The sequence below is a fragment of the Clarias gariepinus genome, chromosome 5 (assembly GCF_024256425.1).
Source record: "Clarias gariepinus isolate MV-2021 ecotype Netherlands chromosome 5, CGAR_prim_01v2, whole genome shotgun sequence".
Taxonomy (NCBI): Eukaryota; Metazoa; Chordata; class Actinopteri; order Siluriformes; family Clariidae; genus Clarias; species Clarias gariepinus.
In genome coordinates, this window is record NC_071104.1 from 38937614 (window position 1) to 38951241 (window position 13628).

The window sequence follows — 13628 nt, forward strand, 5'->3', positions numbered from 1 at the left end:
TACTGCATATAGGCTTCATATATGCGCATATATCCTCATATAGGTTTCATATATGCGCATATATACTGAATATAGGTTTCATATATGTGCATATATCCTCAAATAGGTTGTTTCCATGTGGGATACCATATCCACAACCCATTGTCCTCCAAGGTTAAATATTTAGTGGTGACCACAGGGTGTATTTTAGGTTTTCTTAAGCTAGCTCTTATTTCAGTTGGTACACAGTTAAAATTCAATAAATACTGTTTAATGCACTATGTTTACTATTTTATTAAAAGTTCCTTTATGTCAGGCTACAAGTCACACAAAATAAACAATGTATTTTAAGTAACATCACATACGAACAGATTTTACATTTCAAATTCAACTGAAAGCAAACAAAGTGTAACTGATTTTCCATTCAAATACAGTACCACCTGGAATCATGTGAGTCATTCTAGAGTAGAATCTCTTTAGAATGATGTTAAAATACTTCATTTTTTTTACTTTTATTTTCCCAAAAATATGTGAACAACTATTTATCCACATGGCAAACATTTATTAGGGCCTAAGCACTATTCAATTCAATTTTATTTGTATAGCGCTTTAACAATTCTCATTGTCGCAAAACAGCTTTACACAACCAAAAGAATTATTTAAGTTTGTATGGAATGTGAATGTGTATGAATCAAAATGGTCAGATAGTCCCTGATGAGCAAGCCGAGGGCGACAGTGGCAAGGAAAAACTCTCTGAGATGGCAATAGGAAGAAACCTTGAGAGGAACCAGACTCAACAGGGAACCCATCCTCATCTGGGTGAAACAGAGAGCAGGAATTGATCTGCATTTATACAGTGTGCTAGGTGGCAGGCAGTTCAGCTATAACAGTTGATGTTAATTGATGTTAATATAAAGTCCAGGTAGTTATTGGAGACTCAGGTAGACTTGTAGGAAATTCCAGTCTTGAACTATCGAGCAACTGCAGCCAAGTCAAGTTCTCAAGCAGCCAGATTAAGTCCTCAGACTTATCTGTCGGGATTTATTTCTACCCCTTCAAAGGCAAAGTGTAGGTTAACCTGTTCCACCTTTACTCCATATTTTGTGATAATTATTTTTATATACAGTGGAATCTCGGATTATGAGCATAATCCGTTCCGGGAATGGGCTCGTATTCCAGAACACTTGTAAACCAAATTTAATTTTCCCAAAAGAAATAATGGAAACTTAAATTATTCATTCTACAGCCCCAAAAAATAAATACATAAAAATAATTAATACAAAATATGAAGTAAAAACAGAACAAACCAACCTGCACTTCACCTTTCAAAAAAGCAAAAAAATAAATCCCGGCAGATAAGTGTTTTCATTTGTGCACGCAGGCGCCGCGTATGTGTGTGTGTGTAAGGCCAGAGTAAGTGGAGACTCTTGCTTTCAGCCCCTTCTGTCTCCCACTTCTCATCCTACACATTAAAACTTTCTCTTCTCGTTTAAACACAGACACACATTAACGGAAAGACTGTCTTTCTTCTCTAAATTATTAAAGCTTCTCCGCTTTATTTTAATGTTGCTCGCGACAGCGTAACAGCCCGTTAATTTATGCTCATGTAATGATGATATGGACAAACTGGTTGATGCCCGTTCTTTTATTTTCTGCATTGTCAGGTTATAGTACAAACTTTCGGGTGGATCCTGCACTTAAATCCAACTAAAAAAAACTACTAAAGAACAAAACTTAGGCCTTATATCTTCATTTACATCTCGCATTCGCGATCACACACACCGGACTGCATTACCCACAATGCATCTCCCGCACTGGACTACACTTCCGTAAACAGGAATTTTTAATACGGGATTTAATAATAGGGATTTATAAACGGTCATAAATCAACGTCTCTCTCCCGCTATATGGAACTCCAAAGTGTTAAAAATTAAATAAATAAATAGGACATGATGAAATAAATCACTCTATGAATAAATAAGACACAGATATGTAATAAGAGAATAATATTATGAAATAATGGAACATATTTTGAAAAAAAAGCTTATTATTGTGAAATATATTGCACTTTGCTATATAAATTGACTTATTATTATGAAATAATATTTCACGGTCATTATTTTTCCCAATAACAGAGATTATTGCAGAGGCATTTTATTTAATTCATGCAGTTTTTATTTCAAAATGTCATTTTTTATTTCAAAATCCCGTTTTTTATGATGGCTTATTTATTTCATAATGCGACTTTTCAGCAGAATGAGTCGTTCTGTCAATCAGCGGGTTGGGCCTGCGCGCCTATTGGCTGATCCTTTAACATCGATTAGTTTCCCTGGAGACCTGCCCCACGGACCGCTGCTACAGCTAGCAATTTATTTTTTTCTCAGTTAAAAAATGCTTTGGGTTTTAAGAACTACATTAAAAGAACAAAGACAAACTTGCGTGTAAGGTGGAAGGTGCAAAAGGTAAGGTGAAAAACTTTGAAAAACGTACTGTCTCCCCCCACTACTGACTATGACATGGTGCTAATTGCTATGTTTGTAAGGGGTTCTTTCGACCTGCCAGTACGCAAATGAGTTTATGCTAAAGCCAACTTAGACAAGCCTGACGAATGCAGGAGCACACACCTGTGGCACTTTAACCATTAGTGCATCAACGTTGTCTTGTAAACAGCTGATTAAATCTGTGAACACGGCTGTTTAGAATCAATACTAAACACACATGCATGGTCAATTTTTGTCCTCAATTAAAATACATCAATACGGTAATAACTTACACCATGATAACATGAGTGCAGAAGGATCTGAAGAGACTTGTCTCTATTAGAATTTTATATGTTCACAGTAACTTTAGCGTGGACATTGTTTATTTTGCTGCAACATAACAAAACAGCCATATCCCATAAAACAGTGCTTACTTAATAAGCCATACTTAAAAAAACAAACTAGGAAGTAAGTGTTTGATGCATTACAGTACTGTGTATTAACAAGTTCCCTTAACAACATAGCTAAAGTGTACAGTACTGTACAGTATGTACGCTGGTGGGGATTGAAAGATTGTTCATTTTCCACTGTGCCCCTCATTGTGGAAGAACAGCCAGCCAAACACAAGGTGGTAAGGCTGTGTTGGGGTTGTGCAGCCATTCAGATTCAGATTGCCACTAATCAGACTAAAATCGCGGCCCGAAGTACTCAGCTGAAGGCTTTGAGCCAGAGGCTTTGAGCCAGAGACTGGAACATCTAGAAAACCAGAGGACCTCCATTCCTCCAGTGTGCCAGCAGCTCACTTCTGGTTCCCCCCTGTGGACGTCGGCTAGTTGGGTCCCCAGACTCGGATAAGGGCAATGCCGAACTGCCAATCTCGCCAGCATTTTTAACTTCCACCCCAGCCTGCCCTCGCAGCAGTAATCCCAAGAAAAGCACACAACGTCCAGATGTGCCTCTCAGGCCTCTGACTGTTAAACGGGAGGAGACATTTTACAAAGTGTTTCCAGAGAGGAGAGCATTGCCCTGATGTGTATGCAGCCAGTGTCTTCATGGCAAAGCAGGTGAACTGGAATGGGACAAGTGGCAAAGGAACAATTTACAAAAAATATAAGACAAGTTGCACAAGTGTGTCATGCAGCGATTTCTGGATCTGACAGCAGATCACTGGTTTTGAGTTAGAAGTAAAATTAACAAAAGACTGAAAAGCCCCTGTAAACTTGACCATGAGCAGCCACGGGCTGGCTCTAGCAATATTTGATTGTATTTTATTTATTTTTATTTATTTATTTTTTTAATTTTCAAATAAAATGTGATTTTTAAAGTATATAATTTGTTGTCGTCTGTGTACAGCATTAGCTAATTTCACGATTGAGACCCATGGTTTTAACTGAAATAATAACAATTATTATATTTTTTATTAGTAGAAGAACACTTTAGTAACCTTGGACAAATCTCAATATAAGCTCTCGCTCTTGCCTGCAGATATTTTAGGATTTTACAGCACATTGGTCGACTGTGTTGTGTTAAATGTCCTTTAAAAATGTTTGACCTTGACCTTGCAGTTTGCATATTAGGATTGTATAGAGGTGAATGAGGCAGTGATTTACCTGTTACACAGAGGTTACTTACACCTGGATATACAGGGCAGCAGGGTGAGGATTATGTTTTTTGATTTCTCAAGAGTATTTAATACAGATGTGGCCATTAAGATTGCGCGTGTTTTCCCGCGGGATGCCGCAATTTAGCGCGCGGCGTGCCGCGACTTGCCGTAAGCAACATTCGGGAATTTAAATAAATGTGTTGTGCTTCACTGAATATCCGCCAGATGGCGCATGGAAGGACTTCTATCTAAAAGCCAGACAAAGTACAACGAAGAATTGTGTATATTTAGTTAGCCTAAAACAATATGAATTTTATTTTGTTTTACAACAGATCTTTCATGATGAATTTGTGTACAGTATATGTGCTTTATATTATTTTCATAATGATGAAATGAGATGCCCAAATCCATGCTTTAAAATTCCCAATATATTTTTTATATAGTTTTTGTAATGTCTTAACAGGGAAAAAACAATGAAAGACATTGCAATGCCTCGGTTTAAATGGTCTTGAAATTAATTTAATTCCCTGATAGTAGGCTATCTGATAGTGTTAACTATGTGAATGTCCTGATTCGTGAATATGCCAACATGTCTTATTTCCCCTCAAAAATGCGTGTGTATACAGCTAAAAACCTCCATTAATATTTCGGATTTCGGAGCTTCAGGAAATCTCCCGGCGTTCTGCGCATAACTCACGTCGGAAAGAATTTATAAACGGTTTCTAAACGTGGGCTATCGTTTTTTTACTTATAATATTTGTTAATTTAAATAAGGTTTGGGCTCAGGACTTCGATTCGGCATCGTGATTCTCCTCTTGAATTTACTACATAGTTTTAATCAATGCTCAGATGCATGCATAAAATTTTTCAGAGCGCACCGGCAGAAATAGACTAATGATTTTGAACGCGTTGGGAAAACAGCAAGCAGACTGTTTCTGACCATTTAAAAAAACGTTTGCGTTCATTTTCTGACTCGCTTAAGTTCACCAAAAACAATACAGAACAGCCTTATATAGTTTTATTATATAGTTTTTGCACATTAATCTGTTAATGTCCTCATCTGTTATATTTTTGAGGACAATAGTGTAGCATTTTATTGCTAAAAGGACGTTGGAGATATGAGTGAGCTTGTTTGCTGCCCATTGCAAATGGCTGAGAGTACTTTATATAGCACACAAGTCATAAAACAGCAAAAGCAACACATTCACCACGAGAACCACCGATTCAGCCTAAGCATGAACCGGAGCACATTCAACAGGTCACACACACACTTAACACACACGCACAACATGGATGAAGCCACTAACCCAAACACCCTTCCCCAACAGGGTGCACACACAGCAACCCCTTTCCGCAAGGCATGATGATAGCCAGCCGAAGCCCCGCCTACGCCACACTGCCCCCACCCAAATTGTGACCGTCCTCGGTCAAAATGCAAACTTAGTCTCTGAGGCGTAAAGGCTGTCGGCGCTGGCGTTGTGAACGCCGGCGCCCTTTTGCTGGTAAGGGAGGAGCGCAAACATTGTCCTGAGGCGGTCCGGGCTCCGCAGAGTTCGATGTTTTGCCGGCATGCGGCTAATAGGGAGCGAGACTGTTTCGGTGGAGCACAACCACCTGTGTACCACCAACTGTGGCAGAGGCGAAGCGACTACGGGTGATGCCTTAGACGACGCAGTAACTCGGCTGCACGCCAGCTCTGACGGCTGATCACCGCTGGAGAGTCCGGAAGACTGCACAGGGAGAATGTTCCGAGTCAAGGGTTTCAGAGAGTGTTCTACGTCGCAACCACCCAGACGCTTTTCAACCTGCTCGCAGTACCGACAACACGCTTTGCTGTACGGCCGGCGGAATAAAGCATTGCCGTTAGCGAGTTATTTTCCCACTGGGGGTTGAACGGTGAAATTGTAGTTCTGTAACCGCTCGAGCCAGCGCACTAACTGCGCCTCGGGCTCTTTAAAACTGAGCAGCCAAACAAGCGAAATGTGATCAGTCCACAGCAAAAAGGGTTGCCCGTATAAATACGACCGGAAATGTTTAAGAGCTGCGACGACCACTAGCAACTCACGCCCTGTGACGCAGTAATTCCTCTTAGGTGCAGACAATGCGCGGCTGAAGTAGGCGATCGCACACTACGCGAATTTGTGGAGAAAGGACTTCAAAGTGTCGGTCTGTGTCTGACTCAACCCCACGCTGCTACGCTGCAGAAGCTCGCCCAGTATACTCGCTCGGTCTGCTACCAGATGTTTACATGGCGCGACCACTGGAAGTTCCACCCCCCGGGTGTGGGCTACCAACACGTCCAGCTGTAGTTTGGGCACTAGCAACCTGGCTAACCCAAAGTTACCACGCAAAGTTCCATCATTTAAATTCAACACCGCACCGCATTTTTCTAAAAGGTCCAATCCCAAAATGCACTTATTCTCAATGTTCCCCACAAAGAATTCATGAGAATAAGTCCGCTCACCTATTTTTACTTGAAACGCCCGTATCTGCACGTAGCTCCCAGAAATGGTGCGAACATTAAAACCTGGATCAGGCAGTCTGCAACCGTGCTCACTTTGTCCCAGTAATCCACAGCGCAACAGCAAAACAGTGGAACCGTTGTCCTTAGGCCTAAGAACGTTGCAGCTGTAGTCCTGCGGTCCCTGGCCTCAGCGTTGTCGCAAAACCTCGGAGGGTTGTTCGTTGCCTAGCTGCGACAGGTAGCTCAGTCCCCGGCTAGGTTCGCCTACCAAGCGGCCCCGAGCTGCGGGAGGTCGCTCGGCTTTCGGAACCTTGCTCTGCTTTTCTTGCGCTGGCTCTGTCAGGAAGAGGTGTTTTCATCCTCATTAGCTGCTCTGCTACCCGCCGGCCTACTTCTGCTACTCGCCGGCCTATCTTCTGTAGGTCCTCTATAGTGCGCTTCAACTCGGTATTTTCTATCCCACTTCTGACACCAAATGTAGCATTTTACCGCTAAAAGGACGTTGGAGATACGAGTGAGCTTGTTTGCTGCTCAATGCAAATGGCTTGGAGTACTTTATTCAGCACACAAGTCATTAAACAGCATGAGCAACACATTCACCGCAAGAACCACCAATTCAGCCTAAGTATAAACCAGAGCACATTCAACAGGTTACACACACACACTTAACACACACACACAACATGGCCTAACCCAAACACCCTTCACTATTTAGGCGTCCTCCCCTTCAGATATGCGAAAGAGCAGGGCTGCAGAATTAGGCACGGCTGGTAATAGTTAAAATATTAACAAGGTAAAGGTTTGATGTCATGTGGGCATTATAAGATTTGTACTGAAAACTTCCAACTAAAAAGGGGCAGCTGGCACGCCTAAAAATAGACGCAGGTTATTATTTTTTTTTAATTAGTGCCTCCTATTCCTATTAATCGTATTGTTGTTCTTTTAGTGTCACTGTGTGTGCTTTACAATGCCGGACAACATTCAAATGCAAATTATTCAATCTACCCAAGTGTGAATCAGCTGTTCTCACCTATACATTCAGAGGAACTGTAATGCACCTTTCCACACTTTAAAAACCTCTTGAATCTGAGGCTCTTTTGAAGACTTTCCGTGATTAAGGTCTCTTTTTAAATTTGTGTAAATTTAATCTTCTTGATTCTAGATCCTAAAGTTGACATTGTTAATGTTTTTAATCCTTGGAATGGAAGAAATTTAGATTTTTATAAACACACGCTCTTTGTTGGCGGCACACACACACACACACATATATATATATAATATAAAATTTTATTTGATATAGGTATATAATAACTCATGCTAGGGTACTATTACTATGCTAAATTTATGAATTACACTCAAAGTATCAAATCCAACAATGAAGTCTGATTTAATTGTGACCAGTAAACATTTTATATCTACTTATGTTTATTTTTCTATTTATGTTTATGTTTTGCTGGCGAAATACATTTTAGGCAGAGACGTCTGCTCGGTCTTGGTAATTTGTTTTTAACCCCCCAATTCTGCGAATTCCCCCAGCAGCTAAACCGGTTTGATAAGTTCACACCAATCGTAAATGAAAGGTGCGAAGAGGCTTTCCAGAGCATGCTGTCGCGTTGTATTCAACTTATACACTTTTGTATTCTTTGTAAAATTTGTCTTTTTGCACACACAGGCTTCTTCTAAAAAATCTTTCAATTTGAACAGAAAATAATAGTGGCCTGGTAGGAACGTTATTTTTCATATAACTTTAACGGCTGAATGAAGGTAAATATACACAATAAATCAATAATTGCGTTTGCTTTACATTTGAGCACTCGTGTGTAAATAGCTTTTTCATTCCATATATACTACCATATCATATATTTGTGTCTAATACTGTTTAATTCATAATTTACAACATTACATGCAGTTTGTAATTTACTTGCGATTGCAATTAAAATGTAATCTACATATCTACAGTATAAGATTATTTAACTACTTCAGCAGTGAATGAAAAATTTGGTCGGTCTGGCCTTTAGATAAAGTTCTTATTTGATACAATTTAATTATTTAATTAATTATCTTATTATAAACATGATTCTTATTCTCTATATTCTTGTCGAGTATAGTCCTTCATGTCTGCATTTTTCCGCACGCGTTTATCATTCTTTTGATAAAAAACGCTGCCTTTTGTTAAGGTTTATACACGCCGATGAATGAATTCAAGATAAATTTTAAAGCATCTTTTTAGGCCTAAATATTCATTTTTATTTATGGCCAGGTGTATTACGAAGTGAAGACTTCGTAATACTGTTATCAGTTATTTCCTGCACGGTGTATCTGCATGGAGAGATTGTGTGTGTGTGCACGTAGAGTTTGTGTGTGTTTGTGACATTATCTTTTCCTTCAAATGTGCTTTCAACCAACCAACTCTGGCCTCCAAACTCAGAAGGCTACATGTCATAGCAGGTAACTGCTTCTTTGATCTGCTGGTTACAGCGGGGCGCCGACTGTACAAGCCAATCCCTTCCCCCCAAAATTGTGTGAATGTCTGCAACACTAACTAACCATTAAAATGTTAAGAATTTAATTAAACACGGATACATAAATTATATTTTCTTTATAAATAATATTTTCATTATATATATATATATATATATATATATATATATATATATATATATATATATATATATATTGAATTGTAGAACAGTTTGTGCTGATTACAAGAAAAATACAGGTTGGTCAATGATATATTATAAGTAGCTGAAAAAAGCACAAATATCAGAGCATGTCCAAACATCTTAAGGGCCCCAAAATCACCTCGGACCGCAGAGGGTTAAAGTACCCGAAATAACAGATTTTTGACCCAGCATAAACAATCCAACGATGTGTTTACACAAAACCCAGCATTTTTTTTGTGTACTACTACAGTACTAACGAATGGAGAAAGCATAGTCAAAGCCCGGGAAGTCTGTGTGCTGTCGTTGTATTTAGCAAGTAGCATATATTTTTGTGTTTCTTTTTTATTTCATGTCTGTAGTTTTACCCATAAATCTGCTCATATCTGCGCACGCGTTTATCAACTTTTTGATTGAAGAGTCGCACACGCAACTCACTTTCACTTTTCACTTTTGCACAAGGCAGTGCTTATTGTTTAGTGTATATTTAAAGCGCATAAACACAATAAAACTATAATGTTTTAGGCTAACATATCATACATCTTTGTAGTCTTTTTGCACACGCACGGGTGTGTTACAATAATAAGAATAATAAATTCAGAGCACTACTACTAATAATAATAATAATAATTATACTGAATGGAGAAAGTGCAGTTAAAGAAGTATCATCATTGAAGGAGAGAAGAAAATGAAGAATAAATACATATTAGTTTAAGCTTGACACGTTTATGAGCTCTGTCGCTTGCTGTCAATGGGCGCCTAAGAGACACAACACATTTTCGGCTTCATTAGACACACAATACTTCAGACTGAAACACGACTGCCCCCTACAGGTAATGAAGGGCATTTTCACAGCTTGCCGTGCACAGCCGTGGCAAGTCGCGGGATCCCTTTTCTGAAAACGTGCGTTTATAAAGGCCAGATCTGTGCCATTAAATCAAGAAATATCTGTGCTATGCCAATCAAGTCATCTACCACGGATTATGGACTATTAGACAAGTGTGTGCAGCTTAGGAACTGTGTATTGGACATACACAGTACAGTAGAGGTGCTCCACAAGAGACTGTATTAGGTCCTGTCCTCTTCACCTTTCTACAAAGAATTGCTGATGACACAGGGGTGGTCAGGTATATAAGGGATGGACAGGAGAATGAGTATAGAGACCTTGTAGGGTCCTTTGCGTAATGCTGCAAGTGTGGGAAATGAGATGGTTATTGACTTCAGAAAGATCAACCCCTTAGTTGCCACTAAGGGTGATTGTATGCAGGGAGTCAACGACTACAAATACCTTGGTGTGCATTTGGATGACAAACACAGAGGCGGTATACAAGTAGGCACAGAGTCACCCCTATTTCCTGTGAAGACCCGGGTCCTTTGGTGTTTGCAGGGCTCCTTTAAATGAGTTGCTACTGTGATTTATTATTTTTTTTATACTGTGTTGTGGGTGTGGGAGACGCTAATAGGCTTAATAAGTGACCCAGGAAAGCACGCTCTGTCATAGGAATCACACTGGACTCTCTAGAAACAATGATCTAACAAAGGACACTTTTAGTACTAGACTGACAATACTAGACTGAACATGTTTGCTACAATAAGGAGTGTTATGGGAGGTCATTTATACCTGCGGCCATTAGGCTTTTTAATGAGTCCCTGCAGGGCAGGAGTATTGTATTGTTCACCTTCTTGTTGAGGGTGAGGAGTGAATTTCAGCTCCGACATGCCTGCTGACTTTCAAAAAGCACACAAGCATGTGATGGAGTTTTGAATGTTCTCTAGTTTGTTAACAGGAAGAAAAAAGACACATTTAAGCCCCGGTTCATTTCTGAGTACATACATGTGACGTCCATCTTCCACTACATCAAGTACACACTACTTGTAGATAACTCCTACAAGAGTAGGAGTTATCTGGATTATCCATACAATGAAAAAATTGAGAAGGATTTTACAGACACCTGGCCATGAACTCACAAAAAGAGATGGGAAATTTAACATAATTTAGGGGAAATGTAAGGAAGCCTAATAAAAGCCAAATGAGTTAAAATTGTTTTAATTATAAATTGCCCCGATAAAATATATCACAAACACAGACACTTGTATCCTGCCTACTTTAAATAAAAGTTACACTAGTGGCCAAAGTTTTGGATTCTTTATATACAGGGCTCAATTTGAGGGGGGTGTGGGGGGATGGCATCCCCCATGTTGAAAAAAATGTCAAAGACCATCCCCTCTGTAAAACCACCATCCCCCCTTACCATCCCCTTTAGATTAATAATGCTGTGTATTATGCAAAATTTGTAATGAAAATGAAATCTAAAAATGTATAATCATTTTTTAACTAATAACAGCGGTTAGTCAATCAGAATTCAATATTGTAATGCGCTGCTCACAAGCTCACGCAAGTGTGTATCATTTTTCACATTTTCGCAATGGCCAAGAGAATAGTTCAAGCACAGCTTTGACTTATTTAAAAAAGAAGACAACTGAAGGTATAATACATTCACACTAATCTTCTTAGCAGAGACGGGATGAAAACGAAGGATTCAGTTTCATACGGGGGTTTTCGAAATGACTGACAGCTTTAATGATTATAAAAGACGAGTTCTTTACCCAATTTGTCTAATTTTATTCTCAATTTAAGGAAGCTTTGTTTTTTTATTAGACTTTGTGGCTTCACCTACATGGCTGGATACAAAAGGGTCACATACAAAATAGATAATGCCATAATAGTAATTTGATGATTTGTGTGTGTGTGTGTGTGTGTGTGTGTGTGTGTGTGTGAGAGAGAGAGAGAGAGAGCGAGCAAGGGAGAGACTAGTACTACATTAAATTTAATTAAATTATTTAATTACTAACGTTTATGTAGTTTTTTTATTCTTCTGTTATATTCCTCCCCAGATGAAAGCAATTGGAATACCAGGTACCAAGAAAACCTTCCGTTCATATCAAAAATATTACATAATATATACATCTTAACAAAACCAGATGAAATACCCAAGTTGTCTAGATTAACAGAGTGTGTCCAGGACATAAAAGATTGGATGACCAATAACTTTCTTTTACTAAATTCAGATAAGACAGAGATATTACTCATCCGCCCAAAAACCAGCACACAACAGCTTTCACAATTCAGCCTGCGTTTAGAAGGATGTACTGTTACTACTAGCTCAACAGTAAAAGACCTGGGCGTGATATTAGACAGTAACTTGTCTTTTGAAAATCATATTTCCAATATCACAAAAACAGCCTTTTTCCATCTTAGAAATATTGCCAAACTTAGGAGTATCCTATCCGTATCTGATGCAGAAAAGCTAGTTCATGCATTCATGACCTCCAGACTGGACTATTGTAATGCACTACTAGGTGGTTGTCCTGCATCCTCAATAAACAAGCTACAGTTAGTCCAAAATGCAGCCGCCAGGGTTCTCACTAGATCCAGAAAATATGATCATATAACACCTATATTATCATCCCTGCACTGGCTACCTGTTCAATTTAGAATTAATTACAAAATAGTACTACTTACATACAAGGCTTTAAATGGTTTAGCTCCCTCATACCTAACCAGTCTTTTGATACGCTATAATCCACCACGTCCCTTAAGATCACAAAACTCCGGACTTCTGGTAATTCCCAGAATTTTAAAATCTACAAAAGGGGGCAGGGCATTTTCATATTTGGCTCCAAAGCTTTGGAATAGCCTTCCAGACGCTGTTCGGGGAGCAGACACGGTTTCCCAATTCAAAAGTAGGCTCAAGACGCATCTCTTTAATCTGGCATACGCGTAACTCATCCCATAACCTCATACTCCATTACACCTATCCTGAATGGCAACTACGCTAATTCTCTCCATCTTTTCTGTATTTTTCTAACCATCCCGAGGCATCTGGAGATTGTGCCAGCTTCAGTAGACAAAGGCCAACCCTGCAAGGTTCCTGAGGCATCCAGAGAAGGACCTGCTCCAGCTAGATTCTGCTTTATGATGGCTGGAGCTACACATCCTGCTCCTGTGCTTCCAGTGATCTGACCCCATCTGCCCTCTGCACCTACTGCTGAACTGAATCTACACAACTTCTGATATATTGAACTTTCACCTGCACAACACACTTGATGTTATTTCTATCTGTTATCACCCAGATGAGGATGGGTTCCCTGTTGAGTCCGGTTCCTCTCAAGGTTTCTTCCTATTGCCATCTCAGGGAGTTTTTCGTTGCCACCGTCGCCGTCACCCTTGGCTTGCTCATCAGAGACATTTCATTCATCTTTTATTCATTTTATTATTATCCAGACACATTTTTCTCACACATACACACTTCCAAATATTTTCTTTTCTTTTCTTTTCTAAAAAAAAAAAAAAAAACTTTAATTTTTTTTTTGTGAAGCTGCTTTGGGACAATGACCATTGTTAAAAAGCGCTATATAAATAAAATTGAATTGAATTGAAT